General features: G+C 40.5%; 1 protein-coding gene across 1 annotated transcript in view; it reads right to left on the minus strand.

Annotated features, from left to right (window-relative positions):
* NDNF (neuron derived neurotrophic factor) overlaps positions 1–11,224 on the minus strand; it is a 38,159-nt gene extending 26,935 nt beyond the window's left edge. Inside the window, exon 1 of the mRNA XM_060011851.1 lies at positions 11,166–11,224. The gene's annotated coding sequence lies outside the window, so the exon portion shown is untranslated. The remainder of the gene's footprint in view (positions 1–11,165) is intronic.
* Between the last annotated feature and the right edge of the window lie 13,003 nt (positions 11,225–24,227).

A 24,227-nucleotide genomic window follows, 5' to 3' on the forward strand; every position in this document is an offset into this window, starting at 1 on the left:
ATCGAAAGAGAGATGAGTGAGATAGATATACCAGGGACCTCAAAGAGTCAAAATGGTTTAACCCTAGATTATTCTTATTTCCAGAAAAAAGGAGGGCATGCGAGTATGTTGTTCTTGTAAAAAGAAATAAGTTAAAGTTTTCAAACTGTTTGGCCTTAAAATCCAAGGCCAAAAACAAACTATAAACTTAGAGCCATGTCTTTGGACAGATGAGGTAATATTCTCCAAGGACACTGGTTCCTGACAATTTAGTAATTTAGAGATTCTCTCCTGTCTTTCTCTGTCTCACCCTCCTGTCTCCTGTCTCAGTGTCTCAGGTGACTATTCCCACATCTTGGGTTCCTATCAATTCAGGATTGAATATTTTTACAAAAACTTGAATTTAATTTTTGGTTTGTTCTTTATTCTTATCCATTCTCCCCCTGTCATGTAATTTTTATGTATGTATTAATTTATTTATTCAAGTTTGGGGACAGTTAAAAGGCTGCCAAAATTTCTATTTAAAATAGAAAACAATCACTGGACTGAGAGTAAGAAGATCTGGGTTGGAGAAGTTCTGACCAAATAATTATCGGCTTTCGTTCTTTGAGCAAGTCTCAATCTCTTTGAGTCTCAGTTTCCTCATCTACAAAATGAAGACAGTTATTCCCAGGATTGTTATAAGATTAAAAAATCATAGACATGAATGCTCTTTTTAAAGTAAAGAAGGCTCTATTTATTTACAAATACTATAATCCAGCTACCCAACTAGTTGTAAAATTGTATTCAATGGCAAAAGATACAGGTTTTGACTCGCTCTTAAAACAAGATATGAGAAGGAGTTTCAGCATCAGATTATTCTACCTTTATTTACCTAATCTATCAGGTAAAAGGTTAGGTTCCTATTTAATAAGAGACTGACTAGAAACACAGAGGAAAGGCCAAGATGTTGGGTTTTTAAAAACAACCACACAGACAGTAGAAACTCTTAATATTCTTTTTGTTATCCTTGGTATGCCTTATCTGAGGACATCAGTACTGTTTAATAAAAACAAAGCTGGATTAAAACTGATTCAAAGGTGTTATCCTTGGTATGCCTTATCTGAGGACATCAGTACTGTTTAATAAAAACAAAGCTGGATTAAAACTGATTCAAAGGTGAGTGTGCGCCAGCTTTTTAGGCACTAGATCCAGCAAAGGATTTAAGATGCATGTGCTGAGATCAGAGAGTTGAGGGTTAGGCTCAGTCCCTGCGATGTTCTGCATTATTATTCCTGGATTAAGAGATGATTGAAGAACAGGACAGTCAAAAGGCAGACGATGTGGACTGATCTCACAGTCACTTTTAATAAAGAGTTTATAGCAAATTATGATGAAATAATACAAACATATAAGCCTGCAACAATTAGCGAGATGACTAATCACAAAATACTAACCCAATATGGGTATTCAGACCCACAATTACTTCATTCCTTTCCTCCCCGAAAAGTAAGATGTATAGGTAGGTGTGGCTTTTATTCTTATTAAAAACTTTTTAAGGGAAACATTGAGGAAAGGCTGCAGCTGGTGAGTGCTGGGGGTCAACAGTGTTCAGTGCTCATTACAAGACAGAACCTGCCAAGAGAAAAGATGTTTCCAAACTGCCTCTTTGTGGTCGTTGCTTTGTAAGTGTGAATAAACTTTAAATGTAGAGACATTTTTTCAATTATAGACTGAATCTGGTGGCTGAAGTGTTAATATGGGGGTGTGTATAAATACTTTCATTGTCTGAACTTACTTATTCCTCACTGTGTTTTAAAGGGCTTTAAACTTTTTGGATATTTGGAATATCTTATCATATATGTCTATAATAGCTCTCATTATTCCATTGAAAAATAAAATTTCATCCAAGTTTTTGGGAAATCACTGTTTAAAACAATCTTAGCACTGAACTAACTTGAAATCTTACCTCTCAAAAATGTCACATTATTAATGGAATAATAAAATAACTGTAGTGTGAATTACTATTCATTACTACTAATTTTAAAAGGGATTCTGTAGCTTATTGATTTTTCAGTACTATACCTGCCACATATACTTGGAATATGTGTCAAAATCATAGGTTATATGTCTCTAATACACTTATAACTCAATTTTAATCCCTAATTTTCTTATTAGTCTCCACTTTCTGAGGAAAATGTTTTATTGTTTCCTTTTCCAGACAACTTGTCTCTAAAGTATGTTAAAGACTTTGTCTGTTATACACACACACTTACACACAGACACACACACATACACATCAGACGCAACCAATAGCGTATCTTAGGGCATTTTAACACCCAGGGTTGGATGGCTGGTCAGTGAGACCATAAGAGGAGAGCTGAAGAAAGGAAAAGAGATTTGCCTTCAAGAATTGATTCCATGGCTATATGTAGATTTAATAAAGCAAAGTGATGAACTACTTTGCCTTTTGTGATTGGGGTAGAATCTGTGCAAACAGAGGTTGGGATTGTGGGGAGGCGGGGCAGGTTTACACCAGAACTTACACATATAGTCAGAAATCGATACCCCATTTCACTTTCAAAAATTCTCTTATTAAAAAAAAAGTCTTTAACTTTCTAGAAGGACAGGTGTGGGGCATTGTTTTTCTATTTATCCTTGCTGGACCTTTGTGTTATTTTCAACTAGAATGTGTTTATTCTCAAAGAAAAGTTGTTTAGGCATGACCCTAAATAATGATTTAAAACTGGAAAACGTAATCATTTTCCCCTAAAAGATTCCGTAATAAGTTAACTAATATCAAAACAAACAAACATGTAGCACATAAAAAGCTTACGATTAAAGTCTTGTGGATTTAGACTAAATTAATGATATTTTTGAATCATTATATTTAAAAAAATTCTAAGCAAATTGTGTCCTTGCAAACTAATTTGGCAATTAATCTAAATTAAAAAATTTTAGACATTTCTATCAACTTTTCTTCTAAAATCAAAGAGTCATCACTTTATTTTAAAAGTGTGTGTTTCGGTAAGTCTTTTAATCCGAAACTTCAGATTTCTCAGGAGAAAGAGGATATAATAACTTCCTCACTGAGTTCCTGTGAAGATGAAAGAAAACGATGGATGCGGAAGCACCTTGTAAACAGTCAAGGGCTATAATATTATTAGTAAACAGAATCTTTTCCATTCACTCTGTGAAATCCAAAGCACAGAAACAACTTTAACACAGTTAATAACTAACCATACTGAAAACTAATAAAATTTCAAATAAAAATTTCAAAAGGTAACACAATATACATTTTTATGAGAGCATTAAGAAGGTTAGATAACTTTTTTTAGCTCTTAAAATACTGAAATTTCAGAATACAATGGAGTATAATATCTAATTATCGATAACAGAGGACTTATGAAATGTTTGTACAAATAACTAAGAATACCTTTGAAGATAATGGTGGCTAATTTAATTGAGGGTTCTTCCAGCTACCTGTCCACCTCCTTTCAAGACCTCTGGCTCTGTAATGGGTTGTCTCCAAATCTCTTAGAATTCTGATTAAAATATATAGATATATTTCATTTACATAAAATAACTTAAGGCATTCTATACTGGAATAAGTATCATAATTAATTATAGTGGATGAAATTGTATATTTAAAATTTTTTTCTAGTTAATCTGTGGCGAGGGCTGACTTCCCGTAAAAGCTGATTAGAATGTCATTTTTACTTTGTTTTTTTACGTCATAGAAGCTGTCACCTCTGCCATGTTGTTTTTGTCGTTCAATGACCATCTGATATGCTGAGAGTGCCTTTTTCAATAGATATATTGAAAATAATATTAACAAAACATTTTCCTTCTTTATACATAAAAGTAAATATAAATAAAGCATCTGATATTTTCTCCTTTCATCATAATGAGACACCGTGTGTTCTGTAACGAGGGGAAAAGGACACTCTGTTTTAGGGAATTTTGCTTTACAAGACTGACACTATTGGAAGCTGGATAACTACTCAGTATAATTTTGGAGGCAATGGGAAACCTTTACCTCAATTGTTTAAAGAAGTATCCTGTCTCTTTCATTTTAGTTAAAGACATGTTTTTAAATCAAATATTCACTGGACCTAACCTTGCAAAAATAATCTCAAATGTCCTTTCCAATTCCTTGACATTAAGATTCTGTCTTAAATTCACACCAAAGGAGAATGAAGGTGACTTCCATGATTTGTGGGACACAATGCAAGATTTCTTGTTCATAAATTAAGAATTTCAAGATGACAACAGCAGACTACTCAACTGAGCACAGGGGTTCCTCCTAACTGCAGCCCATGAAGCTGGCCCTGAGTATAACTTATACTAGAGTATAAGAAACTGAGAATCGATTACCAGAGGAAGAGACCATAGAACAGGTACATACTAAGGGTAGGTTGTCTACAGAAGGAGAGGCTAAGACAGCCCAAGATATACATCATTCCTCTCTAAAATTCTGTCTATAACTAGCCTCATTTCAATCTGGCTTTATCTAGCCATTAACATCTTTGGAAGATGTTGGCCAATTGCAGCTTACCCTGTTTCCCATCTTGGGGATATTTTCATATTTATAGGGGATGCTGAAAAACAAAATTACTTTAAAAATGAAAAATCATCTTTTTTTAGGTGGTGTTTTAGTACCATGAGAGACCATACTGACATTTGGGGCAGGGTCCCTCTCAGGCCATCTCTCAGGAGACCCGTCTGTTGGTTCATCTACTAGTACCTAATCCTGCTACTGCAATTGTTAGAGTGTTAAATTTGCATCTCCTATTTAAGAGGCAGTTTTATTTTTCCATTAAAAAGTAATATATTTTCATAGCAATTTTTTTAAAGAATTTTTTTGATGTGGAACATTTTTAAAGTCTTTATTGAATTTGTTACAATGTTGCTTCTGTTTTGTTTTGGTTTTTTGGCTGTGAGGCATGTGGGATCTTAGCTCCCCCAGTAGGGAACGAACCTGCACCCCCCTGCATTGGAAGGCGAAGTCTTAACCACTGGACTGCCAGGGAAGTCCCTCATAGCAATTTTAGCAAATTTTGAAGGATCAGCCCTAGAACTGAGACTTGGAGAGGCCAAGAGGTAAGTGATTGCTGTCTCTTCTCAGTTGGCCAGGTGTTTTAGCCAGCACTGCTGTTTCTGATCTCTGTCACCACTGTTGGCAACAAATATCTCTTCAATTACAGGATCCAGTTACTTCTGAATCAATCTCTATTTGAAGCTTTTGATAATATCAGTGAATTTTAGTGAATGCTGTAATCTAATATGAAATTACAACATTTACTGAGTGCTATCAACATATGAACAATATTTAGATTTAAATCATGATAGATATACTAGTATTTATTATTTACCTTTAAATGTATTTTAAACAAGATAACTAAGAAGGATCAAGTACATTTATGTTCGTGTGTGTGTATGTGTGTGTGTTTGGTATGACTGATAATTTAATCAGAAACACATTTTATTACTGGAATAAAATGCATAATGTTACACTTGGCAAGGCCTATGGGCTTAGAGTACATATGACCTGAACAAAAGAGAGTAATCAAAGCCATCTCCTAGGTTCACATGCATTGCTAGGGTTTACTTTTCACGGCGATGTGCTATAAATTGTAACCATCTATACTCCAAGAGGCACCTATATTGGAGAAATTAATCCTAAATAAATCAAGCCCTTTTACATTAGATTTTTCCCTTTTAAACATAATATCTCCAAGTAACTACCACAATGTTTATCATTTTGTCAACTGTCTAGATATGGTATTATCTATCTTTGCATATAAACACTTGTTCATAGTTTCTATAACTTTAAAAATAATCATGGTAATTTCAAAAAGGTGTCACACCTCACAGATCTTTCTAATTATGGGTTCAGTTTTTACTAATTATTTTAGAAAATGATAAATTTCAGTCTTATACTTTACTTAGATCTGTGTATATAAGGACATGCCTCAGAGAACAAGATGTACTTATGATAATCTTTTGTTGTTGGTAAAACACCCATTTGAATATAGCCCATATTTTTTGGCTATGTCTTTAGATTGTGGAATATAGGCTCTTTGATCACACAGCTGGAAGAAGAGGGCGTTTACCCTGATTTCATGTTAGGGAGAAGAAACACTAACAGACAAAAATCTTACGTAGTCACCGTTTACTTCAGTCGGTCTCCCCTACTTGTGCTATTGTGTGAAATCATTCCAACTAGAAAACAGACATGAGTGCATAACTTGATTTTTTTGTTATTTGGTTATTATATATAAAATCTCCACACTGCAGAGGCAGTGTGTAAGAGTTCCACTCAAATGAACTGATTTTCAATCATGTGTAATCATGTTTTTTGTTGTGTTCCTTCCAAACTTTATATAACCCCGTTACTTCTAAAAATGTTTTTTCTTTTCTCATAACTATATAAAAGGCAGCAAATTCTTTCAAAAGAATAATTTAAAGAGATATTTGATAACCATATGCATTCTGTCACATTTTTCTTTTTCAAAGAAAAGATTCATTTCAGAGTTTTTACAAGTGAAACTAAAAATAAATACTTCAGAGAGATATATGAAACAGTAAATATATGTCATGTCCAAATTTGCTACAGGAAAAAATTAACAAATGAAAACCAAAAACTATTCACCAACTTACTAAAATAAATCAGTTTCCAAAGGATCCGGAACTTATTGAAGGAGTAATAACATGTAATTTTGGAAGTTTCTATACTTATAAACTTGAGGTCTGCAGACTTTAAAGTTAATTTTAAATCAAATCTAGCTTGATGAGTTCTTTAAAAAATTGACATTGTAACAGGACCCAATATCCAGCTGTTCTGTGGTCAAATCTGATTCTTCATCCCAAAGGGAAAAGTCTGCAGAAACATATTGCTAGTTTGCTTTTATTCCATACTGATCAAATGCTTCACTCTTACTTTTTAAAATGCAAAGCAAGCAATGCCTTTTTTATTTGGGGTGAATTAAAATTATATATTTCACGTGTTCCAAATATCTCAAAAGACTAAAATGTGTGGATTTGTTGGTTTGCAGTTTTTGGTAAAATACCAAAATGAAGGGGAAAGGTGCAGATATAGCATCTTTGGGTTTAAGAAGCGTGTTTAGGAAATAAGCAGCCACGAAACCACCTGCTTCCTATACTGGTTTGGGCATTGGTGGGATATAGAACAGCAAATCTCAGGTGTCATCTCAGAAGTGGCAATAGACACATAAGTCTGTACGCACAACCAAACACACACAGATTCACACTAAAAGGGTGCTGGTTTTCCCAGCGATATAATTGAATTTATGGTCAATATACCACTGTGTAATTCAATAAAATATTAGCAATTCTGTTTTCCCATGTCATACTATATGATTCTCTTTTTTTTTCTTTAACCACAATAACAACAGCAGTATTTACTTTTCTTCCTAGGTAGAAATTGACAATGTGGAAACATAACTGTGTATCCTAGGTGTCAATTTGCATTGTAATACAGTGGGAAAATAGAGCAGAATTTAGCCTAAATTCAGGACTTAAATTGCAAAGTATTTTTAAATGGGGTATTTAAATACTGGAGGACTTTAATTTTAAAAGTCTTCAAGGCACAGACTTGGTGTGACTGACTATTCAACTGTAACTTTTAAAGCTATTGCTTCTGCTAAATGATTGTGTACCAATGGGGAAGAGTAAATTACATTCTTCAGAATAATCGTTCCAAAATAAATATTTAGAGGTATTCGATATCATTTCAAGGTCAAATGAATACTCTGAATGATTCTTGCAGGTTACGCTTGCCTTTGACCCAGTACAGATCATAGGAAATGCCTTCTTTCTGGTGAATGGCTGATGGCAACTGACCCTGGCAGGTTTCATTAATACAAGGCTGCTACTACGGATGCGCTGGTGCCCAAAGCAACGCCTGACAAGAAGACAACGAACAAGTAAGTGTCAGAGAACCCTGCTTGGTTACTAGAATCAACCACATAATCATTGGGAAAACTAAGGAAGAGGGATTAAAATAATTTCAATCAATGCAAATTATGTGGAATCACACTGCTCCCACACTATCTGTTAGTTCAGGCACAACCGTTCCATTTCCAATATCTACTCATCCATCATAGCAAAATGCAAAATAAGTTCTGTCCTAACAATGACAACAAAAACACAGTCGGTTTTAAAATAAAAATTCTGACGTCTAGATAGACTGAATAGAAAAATGAACATAGGAAGATAACAGACAGTTTATGCTTTATTTCTACCTTTCCCCCCTTTATTTCAAATAATTTGTCGGAGCTTTACAACACATTTCCCCCACTATCACACAGAGAGCCTGGTCAGTAAATCCAAGTGAGGAAACTAAAATCTGAATCACCAGGCTCATGAAGCCGACTGAAAAAGTTGCTGCATTAAGTTATCTGAAGACTGACCCACTGTGGCTACTTCGAATGTAGCGTTCCCTCAGCATGCCATTATTCTTTACTCTTTAACATTCATACTTCACCACACGGATGTTCAATAAACCCAGGACAAATAAACTGAGGGCGGGGGCTTCCCTCATTCTTACAAGGGTATTTTTCAATTATATATTTTGCTACATTTTAAAGAGATAAAAGCTGTATCTGCAAGTGATTAAAAGATGTTTTATATTCATGGTTTCATTTCTGCTGAAATAAATGCGTAATTTAAACCACACATAATTCATACCAATTTAGGCCCATTACAGAGTTCTAGCTTCTTTTTTTATGATAGCTACTAATTAAAACAGAGTGTTACTGTCACGCTGAGCCTGTGACTTCGACATACAGGTTAATGAATAAAACAGCCTGACATAAAAATGAAAACAATGATACAGACAGAGCTGCAAGCTGTTATGTTCCCAGTGTGTGGTAAAGATTAAGTAGATTTGCTGAAGTTAAGAACTGTGCAGAGAAAAAAACTTGTAATTTCTTTTTTCTTTTTTTTTTTTAAGGAATTAGTGAAGGATTTTTGAGAGAAATCTGAAATAGTATTAATTTCTCTAACTTCTGGGGCCCTCATTCCCAGCTCCCCATCCAAGAATTTAAACTCATCAGAGTCACTTTTAAAGGATAAATGATGGGATAGTTTAATATAATCCTGAATATAGGTTTAGATTGAAAATGGGAATTGGGACCATAATTAATTATGTTGCCAAGTTTTTTGAACTTTAAGGAGACAGATTGAGGCAAATGAGGACATTTATAAGACTGCAACCTTATAAAGTTCATGGGTTAAAACTTTGGTAAAACGACAGTATCTTTTTGACATTGATTAATTCCATGTGCAGCATGAGTGTGAGGAATTAATACCCTTTTGGTGTTTTCACTTTCTGAAACCACTGTAATAAGAGACTGACGTAAAATTAAAACCAAATATAAACATAGTCTTCAGCCAGGGTTACGGCCTTATTATCACTCTTAATAAACGATAATGAGTAATAATAAATACTGATCGCCCTCAGTACCCTCTGCTCTGCACGCATATTTGCTCTCGCATCCATCCATCACGTCTTTCAGGATAATAACACAATTCAATCCCATCAAATCCTCAAAACCGCTCCCTCGGGAGGGATGTTTTATCTCTACTTCTGCAAGCCCAGGGAGGATTTTACTTGTTTGAAGGGGGCGGAGAATGGAGCGGGGTCCTATTTATTTCCATTGATAACTCCCCTGGTTCTCACAGGCGCTCAGGGATCGGGTGGGAGGAAGAGAGGAGGAGGTGCGGAGATTCCCTCCTTCAGAAAAGAAAAAGGGTTCAGGAAACGAGGCAGGAGGAGGAGGGGTGCGGGGGAAAGAGAGGGTAGCGTGTTCGGAGCGATCAGCAACGAAATGAATATATACACATATGTATTTTGCGTGATTTAGCGGGATCGAGGGATGAGGAATAAACATTTACAACCCAACTAAGTTGCTAAAAAGAACTTGGTTAAAAACACACAAACCAACCAACCCAGAAACATTTTCTCAGGTTCATTTCCCGCTCAAGGTCTTGGTGGTTTCAGGGAACTACTTTTACAGAGCAGGAGATGGACAGCGCCCCGAAGGGGACCGAGAGAGGAACCGCGACCTGACCCGAAGGACAGCTCAGCGGCAGCGCCGAGGTGCCCGCGGTGAGCTCCAGGGGCCTTGGCGACCCGTGCGGAGCGGGGGCTGGGGGCTGCGGGGAATTCTCCCGCCTCGACCTCTGGGGCCGGGAGTGTGCAGCGAGGAAGGGGTAGGAAGGGCGCACGAGGAAACGAAACAGCACCCCAAATTCAGCAGTTTGCGAAGTGCCCCCAAGAGAACAGCTGGGACCTAGAGCCAATCGTTCGGATTCCTGAGGGTCGGAGCTGCCCCGCCTGCAGTCCTGAAGGCAGCGCCAGACTCCCTCATAGACGGTGCTACGGCCGGATGCCCTGTCGCTCCAGTTGGGGCGGGAAGGAGCGTCCCCTCGGTGGCCGCTCTGCTTTCCCGGTAAAAGTAGGATCAGGTCCCAGGCCACCCCGCTGAGCTCCAGGAAGTTTCTCTAACGATGCTCGCCTACCACGCAGAGGGCAAACGAGGAGCCAGAGCGGTGGGGGGTCCGCCGGGCGAGGCCGGCGAGATCCCAACGCCCCCGGGGGCTGCGCGGCTCCGGACCGCCCGCCAGGAACCTGCGCCACCCCGCCGGCGGGCGAGCCCCGCGCGCTGTCCTGACTTCTCGCTTTTCGCCTCACACGCAGACGCGCCCTGCAAGACCCCACCAGCCCCGCAGGCTTTCTCCAGCGGCCGACGGAGGGCATGAACCAGGGGAGGGAGGCAGCAGCCCTCCCGGCGGGCGGGCAAAGAAAGTGTCCAGGCCGAGTCGGGGATAAGGGCTCGGGGGCGGCTCCCCGGACTCCGCCGCCCCCTGGGCACCGGACCCCGTGCCCCCGGCCTATGCACTCTCTGCGTCTCCTCCCAGCACCGCTGGGGCCGCCCAGCCACGAAGCCAGCCTGGAGAACTGAGGGAGACCTGCTCCACGCCCCTCACGCCCTCGGCTCCTCGGGAGCCGGCGCCCTCGCCCTGCTGTGACCGAGAACCTAGCGGGGCCCCACCAAGTGAGGAGACGCGCGCCTCCACCCCCATCCCAGACGAGCCCTCGGGTGCGAACGCTTCTTGCGCCAGGTCTCGGGTGGCGGGCTAAGGCGTCGGACGTCGGGGGTTTTTCTCTCGCAACTTACCTTACAAAAAATGTTTTCCTGCGGGGAAGAGGAAATATCCCTTCCCGAAGTGTGATGGGGCCACGTCCCCGGCTCCGGCCAAGATGCTAAGCACCAGTACTCAGAAACCAAAGGGACTTGGGGGAGGTGGGTGGAGGAGGAAGCGGATAAAGGAGAAAAATGAAATGGGCCGAAGTGTCCCAACTTTGCGGCCGGCGCTGCAAACTTCAAAGGCGGGCGAGGGCTGGCGGCGCGCGGCCGCCGAAGTTGCTGCGAAGTGGCGCAGGGAGAAGCGCAGAACTGGGGGGATCCCGGGGCAGAGCGAGGGAGAGGCGGAAGGTCCTTTTAAAAGGCAGGGAGAGTGCGGGAGCCGGGCGGCGGGAGGATGCTGCAGCTGAGAGGGGAGCCGGCGCGGGCTCCACGGGCGGCCGCTCTGGGCACCGGCTCCAGGCTGGAGCGCCGCGCGGGGAGAGCTGGGCGCACGGGGCGGCGGCGTGTGAGCGGCTCGGTTCGCTCCGCTCTCTCGCGGCTCGGAGCTGGGAGTGTGTGATCTCTCCCGAGTGTCACTGCTGAAGCCCGGAGCCGCTCCCCTCCCGCCCCACCGCTGCCCGCCCGCCCCCTCCCTCTCTGCCCGCTGCCTCCCGCTCCGTTCCTCCCTCCCTCCCGCTGCGCGCCACCGCGCGCGCGCGCGTACACACACACGCACACACACACCCTCCCCCCCCTCCCAAACGGACCCTCGCGGGCGGCGTCGCGGGGGGCGTACTCCCCTCCGTACCTCCCAGACAGCCGCGGGGAAGCAGAGGGAGGCCCACCGAGACCCCCTCAAAGCTACGAAACCAAGAGAGACGCATAACGGGACCATCGCCCTGTCTGGGAGACCTGGGTGCACAATAAGGGGGAACTCGGGTTGATTTGAGGGCGGGGTGGGGAGACGAACTAAATGGAGAGGTTGGAGGCGGAAGCAGAGTGTGCAAACTGTGCATTCCTGTCCCACTTTTCACCCGGCCGCCTGCCTACCACAGCCTTCAGCCGGGGAGCGCTTCCCCCTCTGCGCACTCCGAGCCTCCTCGGGTTTGAAACTCAGCAGCTGTTTTAACAATTGAAAAGCGGCCCTGCAGGACCAGAGAGACTGAGCGGAGTGTGTGAAGCCATTAAGGCTGACTAGGTAATTATGATAAGAAGTTACCTAATTTGCAACCTGGCCTGGGCGCAGGAAAGGGCTGCGGGAGGGCGGGGGGGGGGGGGGGGGGGGGGCGGGGCGGGACTAAGTGATTTAGTGACCTCACTTTGGCAACTTCGAACCTAGTTTTCGGCTAACCTAGTTTGTAGACCCTTGCACTTTAAGTTCTCAGAACATATAGTTTATTAAGATATAGTGTCAGGAATGAAAGAAGGAAAAATACTTGCCCGCTTCTCGTTGCCACAGAAAAATGAAGACAAGATGAAAATCAACCTTACCGAGGTAATATTCTTGTTAAATACCTGGTCACAGAGGGCAGCCCAATGCAGCTCCTTAAGTTTTGTGGCTCCTGGATGAGAACACTGCAGTAGGTGGATTTATGAAACCGATTTACTCCACAAAATCGCTTTATAAAAGCCTTAGAATTTTTAAGCGCTAAAAGCGACGTTGAGATCACTGTGCAAACGTTTTTAGCAGATGAGACAATGAGGTAGGAAAAAGGGATCTCTGGATCTTTGCTCAGAAGTTCTGGAAGAGTGGCTTCTGCACTTCTGAGGTATGGCCCCAAACAGGTCATTGGAGAACTCATTAGCAAACATTTATTAAGCACCTGCTGTGTACCATACATGTCTCGGTGCCAAGATTTCAAGGTAAGACATAGTGCTGGGCCTTTAAGAAGTTTATAGCCTTGTGGGGAGACAGAGGCATCAATGAAAATGTGATTAGTGCTATAATATGTGTTTGTACCTGTTCCTGTAGGAGCATGGAAAGGGAAGCAGCTAATTCCCCTTTAGAAGTTACTCTTGGTAGAGATTTTAGTGTAGAGTTCCGAAGCATGAGGAAGAGAATGCCAGGCAAACAAGGATGGGGGAGGAAAGGACTTCCACAAACAGAGAGAAGCAAGTGAAAAGGTTAGAAAAGTGTCAAAGTACACGGTGTGTCCTGGGAACTGGGAGAAGTTAGATGTGGCTGAATTGCCGCTGAAGCAAGCAAGGCCAGGCCACACCACACACTACAGGCCCAGAGAGCCAGAACTTTCTGGAGGTGGTACGTGGTTGGGAAACTATTAAGGGTTTTAAGCAAGGACAGAGTTTAAGGTTTTCAAATGTCATCACATACGAGTTTTGGAAAGTTACCTCTGGAATCATGGTGGAAGACAAATAGATAACAGTGAAGAGGTTATTTCCAGAGGAAAAAGTAGGCCCTAACTAGGGCAGTGAAAGTACCAGTTGGAAGATCGGGACAGCTCTAGAGATATTTAGGAAATAGTAAAGCAGGACCTAGTGGTTGATTGCACATGGAGGGTAATGCAGAGGAGGAGGAGTCTAGACTGCCTCCCAGATTTCTGGCTGGGGCAAGCAGGCAGGGGACTGTGCCATTTGTCAAGAGAAACAATGTATAGAGAGGAGGAATTTTAGGAGGAATGGGATGAGTTCTGTCTTAAATTTGTTGAGTAGGGGGTGCATTTGGGACACCTGAGTGCAATACCTTGTAAGCAGCCAGACAAGCAAAGTTCCTAGGAGAGAAGATCCAAGCTGCAGGATCCATCAGGAATTATCAGCATTCAGATATTTCCTGAAGCCAGGGACAGGGGGAAGGCAGCCAGGGAGAGAAGACCTAGGATGGAACAGGGCAGAACACCAGTGTTCTAGGGCTGGATGCGGAAAGAGGAGCCTTTGAAAGAAACAGATGGAGACCAGAGAGGGAAGAGGAGACCAAGGAGGGAGCGGCATTGATGAAGCCGAGGAAGGAAAGGACTGGTGACCAAGGTGGAAGGCGGCAGGGTGAACAATACAACCGGGCTAAAAAGCAACTGCTACTCTTTTCAGAATGTCTCAGTGATCTTGACCTAAGCAATTGTAGTTTCTGTTGTATGTGTGTAATGGATCCGGATAATAGCAGGTAGAGAAGGTGAGATCATGGGGACAGAGAACATAGCTCATGTCCCTGGTACTTTGGCCCTGAAGGGAAGGAGAGAGATGATGAGAAAAGCATTTTTGTAGTTGTACTTCTGTTTGTTTTCCTGATTTGATATACCTGGTCTTAATTGCACAGTGCTGAGGCGAAAGCAGGTGGAGAGAGAAAGGCAGAATAGTCTATGAAGTTCTCTGAGGATCTGTTCCCGCCTCAGTGCAGTGGTGGCACCAGTATCTCCCTGGTGAATCTCACAGTGTTGATGGGAGTTCAGATAAACCAGGCATTAAGATAGTGATTTAAAATTGCCATTGGGGAGAAACTGAGTCCAAAAGATGTTAAAGTGACTTATTAAATCAGCCAATTAATGACAGACTGAGGAGTCTATGGGGAAAGTTCTATAAAAACTCTGTGAAAGGTATTTATTTATTTATTTTTTTGTGGTACGCAGGCCTCTCACTGCTGTGGCCTCTCCCATTGCAGAGCACAGGCTCCGGACGCGCAGGCTCAGCGGCCATGGCTCACGGGCCCAGCCGCTCCGCGGCATGTGGGATCTTCCCGGACCGCGGCATGAACCCGTGTCCCCTGCATCGGCAGGCAGACGCTCAACCACTGCGCCACCAGGGAAGCCCCGAAAGGTATTTTTATGAAAGTTCCCCCAAATATTCCTAATTTTGAACATCAGGATTTGCATATATCAATATAGCTGTCTTCTCAAAAAATGTGTCATTGGTAAAGCCAATGGCATTGTGGGTATTTATATTTATACATGTACGGATCCTCAGTGTGTTTTGAGAGACTTGGGAGATGTACCATATCAGTTAGAACATGCGTTATTTAGTCAGACAGACTTGCATTTAATTCTAAACCCTGAGAATTATTTGCTGTGGGACAAATAGGTTAATCTCACTGAGCTTCAATGTTGTTTTTTTCCAATATAGAAATGGAACAAATTATAGCTGACATACAGATGTTTTGTGAGGATTAGGTACTATACTGTATTCAAGTGTTTGGCAGATATTTGATTACTTATATTTCAACTTACTTTTTTAAAATAAATTTATTTATTTATTTCTGGCTGCATTGGGTGTTGCTGCACGTGGGCTTTCTTTAGTTGCAGCATGTGGGGACTACTCTTCGTTGCGGTGTGCGGGCTTCTCATTGCAGCGGCTTCTCTTGTTGTAGAGCACAGGCTCTAGGCACGTGGGCTCAGTAGTTGTGGCTCGTGGGCTCTAGAGTGCAGGCTCAGTAGTTGTGGCGCACGGGCTTAATTGCTCCACGGCATGTGGGATCTTCCTGGAGGGCTCAAACCCATGTCTCCTGCATTGGCAGGCAGATTCTTAACCACTGTGCCACCATGGAAGCCCTCAATTTACCTTTAAACTATGAAATTCATAAATATTCAGTCAATTGGGAAAAAATTAAAAGTCCAAGACTATTATAAACTTAAGAGTGTAATTTAAGTCTATTTAAGAGAAGTCCTAGTTCAAGCCCTTGTCTTAAGGCAGCAGTCCTCAGAGTGTGGTCCCCAGAACCGTGGAGGGGTGGGGCATGAGACCCTTTCAGGGAGATCTGTAAGGCCAAGGTACTATCATATTAGCTCGAAGATGGTAATTTGCCTTTTTTACTGTGTTGACATTTGCGCTAATATCAATAGTACAAAAGCAATAGCGGGTAAAACTGCTAACATCTTAGCGTGAATCAAGGCAGTGGCACCAAACCGTACTAGTAGTTACTGTCGTCTCCACTGCTACAAATGTCAGTTTCTCCTAAGAATGCCTTTGATGCAGTAGAAATTATTCATTTCATTAAATTTTAACCCTTGACTTTGTCTTTTTAATATTCTGTATAGCAAAGTGAGAGACACACATAAAGCTTTTCTGCTGCATACAGTGTTTGTCCTGAATTAAGACCCTTGTGTAATTGAGTTGTGAGCTAAACTAGTTGTTGTTTTTTTTCATGAAACATATTTTTCCTTGAAAGAACAACTGACAGACAAGCTATGGTTATTCACAGTTGATGTTTGGCAGACACTTTTTTTCAAAACAAATTAAGTGAGCCTGTCACTTCAAGGTAAACAACTGGCAGTATTTATTTTCAATGAAAAATTTGAGCTTTCAAGGAAAAAAAAATATAGAAATTAGAAAACTTGTATCTGCTACCATGAGCTTGACAGGCTCATAAACATAAACTCTTTTCTAATAGGATTGTGGCCTTTTTAATTAATGTGGTTTTTTGATATTGTACAATGAAATGTCTTGATATTTGGAAGTCTGCTTATGCAGTACACCAGTATTTTCCAAATGACCAATAATGTGTGATGTTCTAAAATCATGCATTAGTTACAGATCCATTCAAAGCCCAAGACAGACCAATGAATTTTTTTTTTTTTTTTTTTGCGGTACGCGGGCCTCTCACTGCTGTGGCCTCTCCCGTTGCGGAGCACAGGCTCCGGACGCGCAGGCTCAGCGGCCATGGCTCATGGGCCTGGCCGCTCCGCGACATGTGGGATCCTCCCGGACCGGGGCATGAACCCGTGTCCCCTGCATCGGCAGGCGGACTCTCAACCACTGCGCCACGAGGGAAGCCCAGACCAATGAATTTTAATATAAGAGTATGAAACGTTAACTGATGTCGTTTCACATTCCGTATTGCAATTATAAAGTTTAAGAAACTACCACTTGTTGAGTTTTCGTATAGCACCGAAGAAAAATATCCAGAATTATTTGAAAACGTTATTAAACTGTTATTTCATTTTCCAACTACATATCTGTGTGAAACCAGATATTCCTCATTTGCTTCAAACAAAACAGCATATCGCAACAGATTGAATACAGAAGCGATAGGAGAATCCAGCTGTCTTCTACTAAGCCGAACATTAAAGAGACTTGCAAAAAATATAAAACAATGCCACTTTTCTTACTAGATTATTTTCTTTGGAAAATATATGTTATTTTCAGAAAAACATGATGCAATTTATGCTAACATAGTAGATATGCTATAGTTATTTTAAAATAAATTTAAAAAATTTTCTGTTTTAATTCCTAATATGTTGAATACTGATAGAAATAATCCATATAAACAAAAACTGCTTGGGATCCTCAACGATTCTAAGATCCTCAGTGATTCTTAGTGGTTCTTGAGAACCACTGCCTTATAGAACAGGCCTAATCATGAAAATAGATGGAAAGATCATCAAAGCCTTATCATAGTGTTCTGCCTAATGATTGGCCAACACCTCACATGCATTTATTTGTCCAACATATTTCTTATTTTACACAAATATACATAGACCCTTCTATACATATACTTAACTCTATAGAGTGTTGTAGTGGACATTTCTACACTGGGGACTGGAACAAAAGAACTGGTGGAAACCATCATACAAATACAAGTTTGGATAAAACAGTATCACGCCATGCCTGGGCATTCTACTGAATCAGTTTCAGGCATTCTTTTGTTTGTTGGCTCAGTTTTCAATCCCTTCCCTACTCCACCCTCTCCATGGCAGAGGCTGTTACACAATTCTTGAAGTAGGACTCTAAATTCCCTTCAAAATTAATGATTACCTCTGATTTGATGACTCTTACACACAGAACCAATGTTAAGTGGAAACCTTAAGCCTGAGTTACCCCTCATTCTTCATGAGGGCATTTATTCACTTAATAAATACTTGTTGAGCACCTACTATATTTCTGGCACTATGCTAGCTGCTGGGAAGAAAAGGATAAGCAGGGCACTTGCTCTCAGGAATCTAGTCTAGTGGAGAGTTAGGTAATTACCATGTAATGTAATAAGTGAGTAGTGAGGTGCTGTGCAAATCCATGAGAAATTGGAGTGGAGTGTCAGGGGAAGATTCTTGGGAAAAGTAGCATCTGAAAAATAGAGACCCAGAGAATGTGTCAGTCATCTTGGGTTAAAGGATGGCGGAGTGGAGTCAATGAGGGTTTGAAGCAAGAGGGAACAGCATAGTCTATGACATATTCAGAAAGTGTTACCAAGAAACCCACTACTATAGGAAATTACCTTAATTTTAAAGGTATAGATAAGATCAACATATTTTTCTTGAGTTTTAGTTTGTGTGAGAACTAGAATGGGATATTTTAAAACCATTATAGTACATTTAAATACATTTAATTTAAATCAGAATTACCATTATCTTACAAAAGAAACACTGGATTAAAAAAAAGATTAAAAATTTTATTAGAAACCTCAAACGCAATTTTGCGTGGCTTTCCAAAGATTAACTTAGTGCATCAAAAAAGAATGTTTTTATTGTTACCTTGTTCAAGGCACTGAACTCAATGCTAAAGAGATAAAAAAAAAATCTAAAGCATAGTGTTTGCCCAGGAAAAGTCTGTAAGATGAGTTCAGACATATTTTCTTTCCTTCCTTTAGACATTCAGTAAATATTTATTGAGTGCCTATTGCCTGACTGATCCTGAGGATGTATTATTAAAAAGACAGATGTCACCCCTGCCCTCAGAGAGCATATAGCACAATAGCAACAAGTCAGTTGGCTTTCAAATATTGGTCCCAACATCAGACACCAAGTGATAGTTCCAAGGGAGTAGTAAAAATTGCAGGACGTAACTTTTTCACCATTGGGAAAAGTTTGAATTAAGGGAGAGGAGACCGAGAACATCAAAGCCACAGAAGTGTCATTGGAAGAGGTTCAGAGGAAGGAAATACCAAGATGCATTAAGAGGCAGAAAATAGACTAGTTTACCTGGGATGGGTTTGATAATGGAATTCATGGAATTAATATAGAAAAAGAAATCGGATACGTAGGTTGGGTAGATTGGAGTGACCACGTTATAAGGTGAGGTTTGGGCTTCATTCCTCTTGGCAAGGAGTATAACCTAAACAAATAAAACATTAAAGCAAGCATTGTTTGCCACACTTAACAAGGACACTCCTGGTTTGTAAAAGAGGCATTCTTTTGATTATAATAAATAGGCTCTTCTTACATAAAATCCCCTATTGTTTCACTTCAAAGTGCAGTCTTCCTTGGTATCCTTGGGGGATTGGTTCCAGGACCCGCTGTGAATATTGAAATCCTCCGATGCTCAGGTCCCATAGTCGGCCTTTCATATCCGTGATTCCTCATCCGTTGATTCAACCAAGCTAGGTTCATGTGGCGCTGTAGTATTTATTAAAAAAAATCCACAATCCACGTATAAGTGGACCTGCACAGTTCAAGCTCGTGTTGTTCAAGGGTCCACTGTATATATCTGCTCGTTCATTGCATTTCCTGTGAACAATTTTTCTAGTTGATATACTACACTTTATCAGTTATGTGATAGAAACACTAAAGTATTTTTTAATGTCAATCCAGAAAAACATTTCCTGAGTGCATCCTATGTTCTAGAAGAAGGAATCCACTGGTGACATTGAGTCTCAGCCTGTGGTATTCCACCACTGTACTTTGATCCAGGCTGGTTGACCAAATCGACATGGATTGCCATTTTCAGTAGCCTGCACTGTGTCAATTATGTAGAAAGAGCAGACCATGCAAGACAAACTAGCAGCACCGTAGTGAGGGTACTGATGATATGTGCACACCCGCAAAAAGAGACGCGAAAACACTAGGCCAGTCCGGGGCAGAAAAAGGGCTGAAAGGAATAGGGGTGGGGAGGTATTCTTAGATATAACAGTGAGTCCAGGATTGTGTGATTAATATGTTCTTATAATTTGGGATAATTTAAAAATTGCTTTATTTTCTACCTCGCATGGCTTGTTTAGACACAGTTAAAAAGAAAATTCTTTCACGTAGGAAGATTGGCCCAAGTGCCTGATAGCTACATGCCAGTGATGTCATACCACCTTAAGGCCACTCAGACACAAAGCCCGGTTATTTTATTTTATTTTTTTTAGATTTATCAATTATATTTATATCAAATAATCAGCTTTTATTTTCTTGGATTTTTCTCCAGAGCCCTCTATTTTCTTCTTTTTTTTTTAACATCTTTATTGGAGTATAATTGGTTTACAATGTTGTGTTAGTTTCTGCTGTATGACGAAGTGAATCAGCTATATGTATACATACATCCCCATATCCCCTCCCTCTAGCGTCTCCCTCCCACCCCTCTATGTGGTCACAAAGCCCAGTTATTTTTTTAATGTTTTGAAGCTGAATGGCATCGATAGAGTGGAAGGAACACAGGCTTCTGAATCAGAGGTCTTGCGTACAGTTTCCTACGTTGCCCCTTAACGACTTGGAGACTGTGTGACTTGGAAAGTTGTTTAATCTCTCTCAAGCTCTGTTTTATCATCTGTAAAATGGGAATAATAAAATTTCCCTGAGAGGAATTTTAGTGTCAGAATTAAACAGTTTTGAATATGTAAAGTGCCGGATATATAAATAGGCACTAAATAACTGCCCATTCTTATTCCCTGGCTTCAACTTGCCTGAAAACACATAATACATTTGCCCCTGCCTAATCAGAAGGCCATTTGTAAGTGAAAAAAATGAAATGAATGGAATCATCGAGAACCTGGGCATTAGGATGACCAAAATGAGCAATTTCAGGTTTATAAAATGTGCTATATCGAATACTCCTCCCTTTACAAATTTTTATCTAGTTTATTCCTTAAAACAAAGACTGAAAAACATTATTTTCCACATTTCACTGATGAGGAAACTGAGGTTTAGGGACACAAGTGACCTGAACCTCATTCTGTCTGACCCCAGATCCTCTGCTCTTAACCAGCTCCCCAGGCTGTCCAGGTATATTACTTGGAACCTCTCTATCAACTGTTTTCACATATTTATTTCTCTTTTTGGTTCTGTCATGTTAATAGACAATAATAAAAAAAAGATTTGACCACAGAGTTTGAGTTGGTGGCTCCTTGGCACTCTGTAAGAGCAAATTTAATCACACATACTGTTTTCACAAAGTGTACGAATTCATCAATTCCAGCCACAAACTTCTCAGGTCACGAGTCTGGAATATTAAACCAGAGGGAAGTGGAATAGTCCAACCTGATTTAGCTGCCTGAGTCTTTTACTTGAAAACCATTGAAACTCCATCCAGTTGACACAGTATGGATGCTTCCCTAATGGTACTTGACAAACTGGCTTGTCCATGAAAAACAGTGTGGCTAGGCGGGCTAACATAATTTTTAAAAATCTTCACATGTGCAGCTCATAAAAAGCAGACATGAGTATATATACCTTTGATTCAACCAGTTTCCATTACAAGGAACTTGTTAACCCTAGACGTCAATTACTGGGAAAAAAAAAAAGAAAAAGGCAACCCCGCATTAACCTTTTGTCCGTCTAATCCCTGTCGTTAGGTGGTTTCTACACACCTCTACTGTTACTGCTCACTAGTCCCCACAAGAGCCAGCATCAGTAGGTATTGTTATGATGCCCATTTTAGAGATGAGGCTACTGAGGCTGTCAGAACTTGTCCTGTTTCTTGCCAAGAAGAAATTTGAACCCAGGCAGTGCTATTGGCTATGACATCCTCTTGGCCCCCTTTTGGAATCGATTCAAGGTAGTCCCTTACAAATGTGGGGAATGAACTAAAGAATTCAGAACAAGCCAAGTCCAGTCACATCAACATCCATTTTAACTAGTTTTTAGTAGTGTGGCATATCCAAAGTTCCCTTTGAGAAAATGAAACTTTTCTTGGATAGAATAACATAATGTTAAAAAATCTGTTAAGTTTCTCAGTGTGCAGTAACAGACTAAAACATTAAATTCCTTATTGGATTAGACCAGTTAACACTGGATTTTGTCACATTTCTACTTTAAATGCCACATCTAGGAAACAAATGTATTTTTTTAAAAACATCTTTATTGGAGTATAATTGCTTTACAATGGTGTGTTACTTTCTGCTTTATAACAAAGTGAATCAGCTATACATATACATATATCCCCATATCTCCTCCCTCTTGCATCTCCCTCCCTCCCACCCTCCCTATCCCACCCCTCTAGGTGGTCAAAAAGCACTGAGCTGATCTCCCTGTGCCTTGTGGCTGCTTCCCACTAGCTATCTATTTTACCTTTGGTAGTGTATATATGTCCATGCCACTCTCTCACTTCGTCCCAGCTTACCCTTCCCCCTCCCTGTGTCCTCAAGTCCATTCTCTACGTCTGTGTCTTTATTCCTGTCCTGCCCCTAGGTTCTTCAGAACCTTTTTTTTTTTTTTTTTTTTTAGATTCCATATATATGTGTTAGCATACGGTATTTGTTTTTCTCTTTTTGACTTACTTCACTCTGTAGGACAGACTCTAGGTCCATCTACCTCACTACAAATAATTCAATTTCATTTCTTTTTATGGCTGAGTAATATTCCATTGTATATATGTGCCACATCCTCTTTATCCATTCACCTGTCGATGGACACTTAGGTTGCTTCCATGTCCTGGCTATTGTAAATAGTGCTGCAGTGAACACTGTGGTACATGACTTTTTTTGAATTATGGTTTTCTCAGGGTATATGCCCAGTAGTGGGATTGCTGGGTCATATGGTAGTTCTATTTTTAGTTTTTTTTTTAATATAAATTTATTTATTTATTTTTGGCTGTGTTGTGTGTTCGTTTCTGTGTGAGGTCTTTCTCTAGTTGCGGCGAGTGGGGGCCACTCTTCATCGCGGTGCACGGGCCTCTCACTATCGCAGCCTCTCTTGTTGCGGAGCACAGGCTCCAGATGTGCAGATTCAGTAGTTGTGGCTCACGGGCCCAGTTGCTCCGCGGCATGTGGGATCTTCCCAGATCAGGGCTCGAACCTGTGTCCCCTGCATTGGCAGGCAGATTCTCAACCACTGCGCCACCAGGGAAGCCCCTATTTTTAGTTTTTTAAGGAACCTCCATACTGTTCTCCATAGTGGCTATATCAATTTACATTCCCACCAACAGTGCAAGAGGGTTCCCTTTTCTCCATACCCTCTGCAGCATTTATGAAACAAATGTATTAATATTTAATCCATTGTGCCAAATCAGATTCTATTATAAAACGACATCAAATATGAATCACTACCCTGTAAAATTCAAAATCTGTATGTGCAAGGTAATAAGAAACATAGGTGGTTCTTGTTCCCTGAGAATAACTTCTCAACAATCTTATGCTCTGTTGAAGGAAAATATTGCATTATTTTGAGTCATTTAAAAGGAATAAAGCCAGTTTTCTAGATAATAAATTGTAAATGAACCACTGAAAGTATTTTGGGAAAACAGCTTTCATTCTGGTAGAGTCTGATGTGAATCTGAAAACTCTTGGTGTTTGTTACAAAGGAAAATTTTGATTTTTGTTAATGTAAACTTAGATTATCTAGTCTAAACCTGCTTCATTTCTTCAGATCGATCCTTATATGACATATTATCTCCATAAATATTACCTATTTAGAACCTTGAATTTTTCTCTTTTGTCTTCCTAGCGTTTTATCAGTAACTGTCTATATTTCTAAGTCTATAAATTTCTATGAATGTGCTAATCATACTGGTATCATATCACTTCCAATCCCCAAACCTTAGACTACTCAGTCAAAATCTGAGGGAATTCCTATGGTGAAGAAACAAAACTTAGGGGCTGGACATTTTTCTGCAATTAAAAGAGAATAACATCATGAAAATTCAAATAGGTTGGAAACTCAGTGGTCATTTGAAACACTAAACTCCAAAGAACTCATTTGTACATCTGTCAAAACATAGAAAAATCATTCTGAGTTTGAAAGAACTTTTCAAAGACCTTATCTGTGTGGGAAATTGCACACCAACCTATGAGGAATATGTAATTTGTGTTAAACACAAAGTCTCATTCAAGAACTAAAGATAATCTTATATCCGATCAATTCTAGACCAGAAATTTTGTAATTTATTTCTAGTGAGAATGTTCTTAAGGGAATAGGTGATACAAATCAAGCAGGATCCAAGTGCAGAAAGAACTTCAGAAGTGCAAAAATGTTTGATTCTCTTCATCTTTACATGAGCAAATACATTTACAAATCCCCTACTTGCTCTTCCTCTGTATTTCAA

This window comes from Delphinus delphis, chromosome 5 (assembly GCF_949987515.2).
Source record: "Delphinus delphis chromosome 5, mDelDel1.2, whole genome shotgun sequence".
NCBI classification, from domain to species: Eukaryota; Metazoa; Chordata; class Mammalia; order Artiodactyla; family Delphinidae; genus Delphinus; species Delphinus delphis.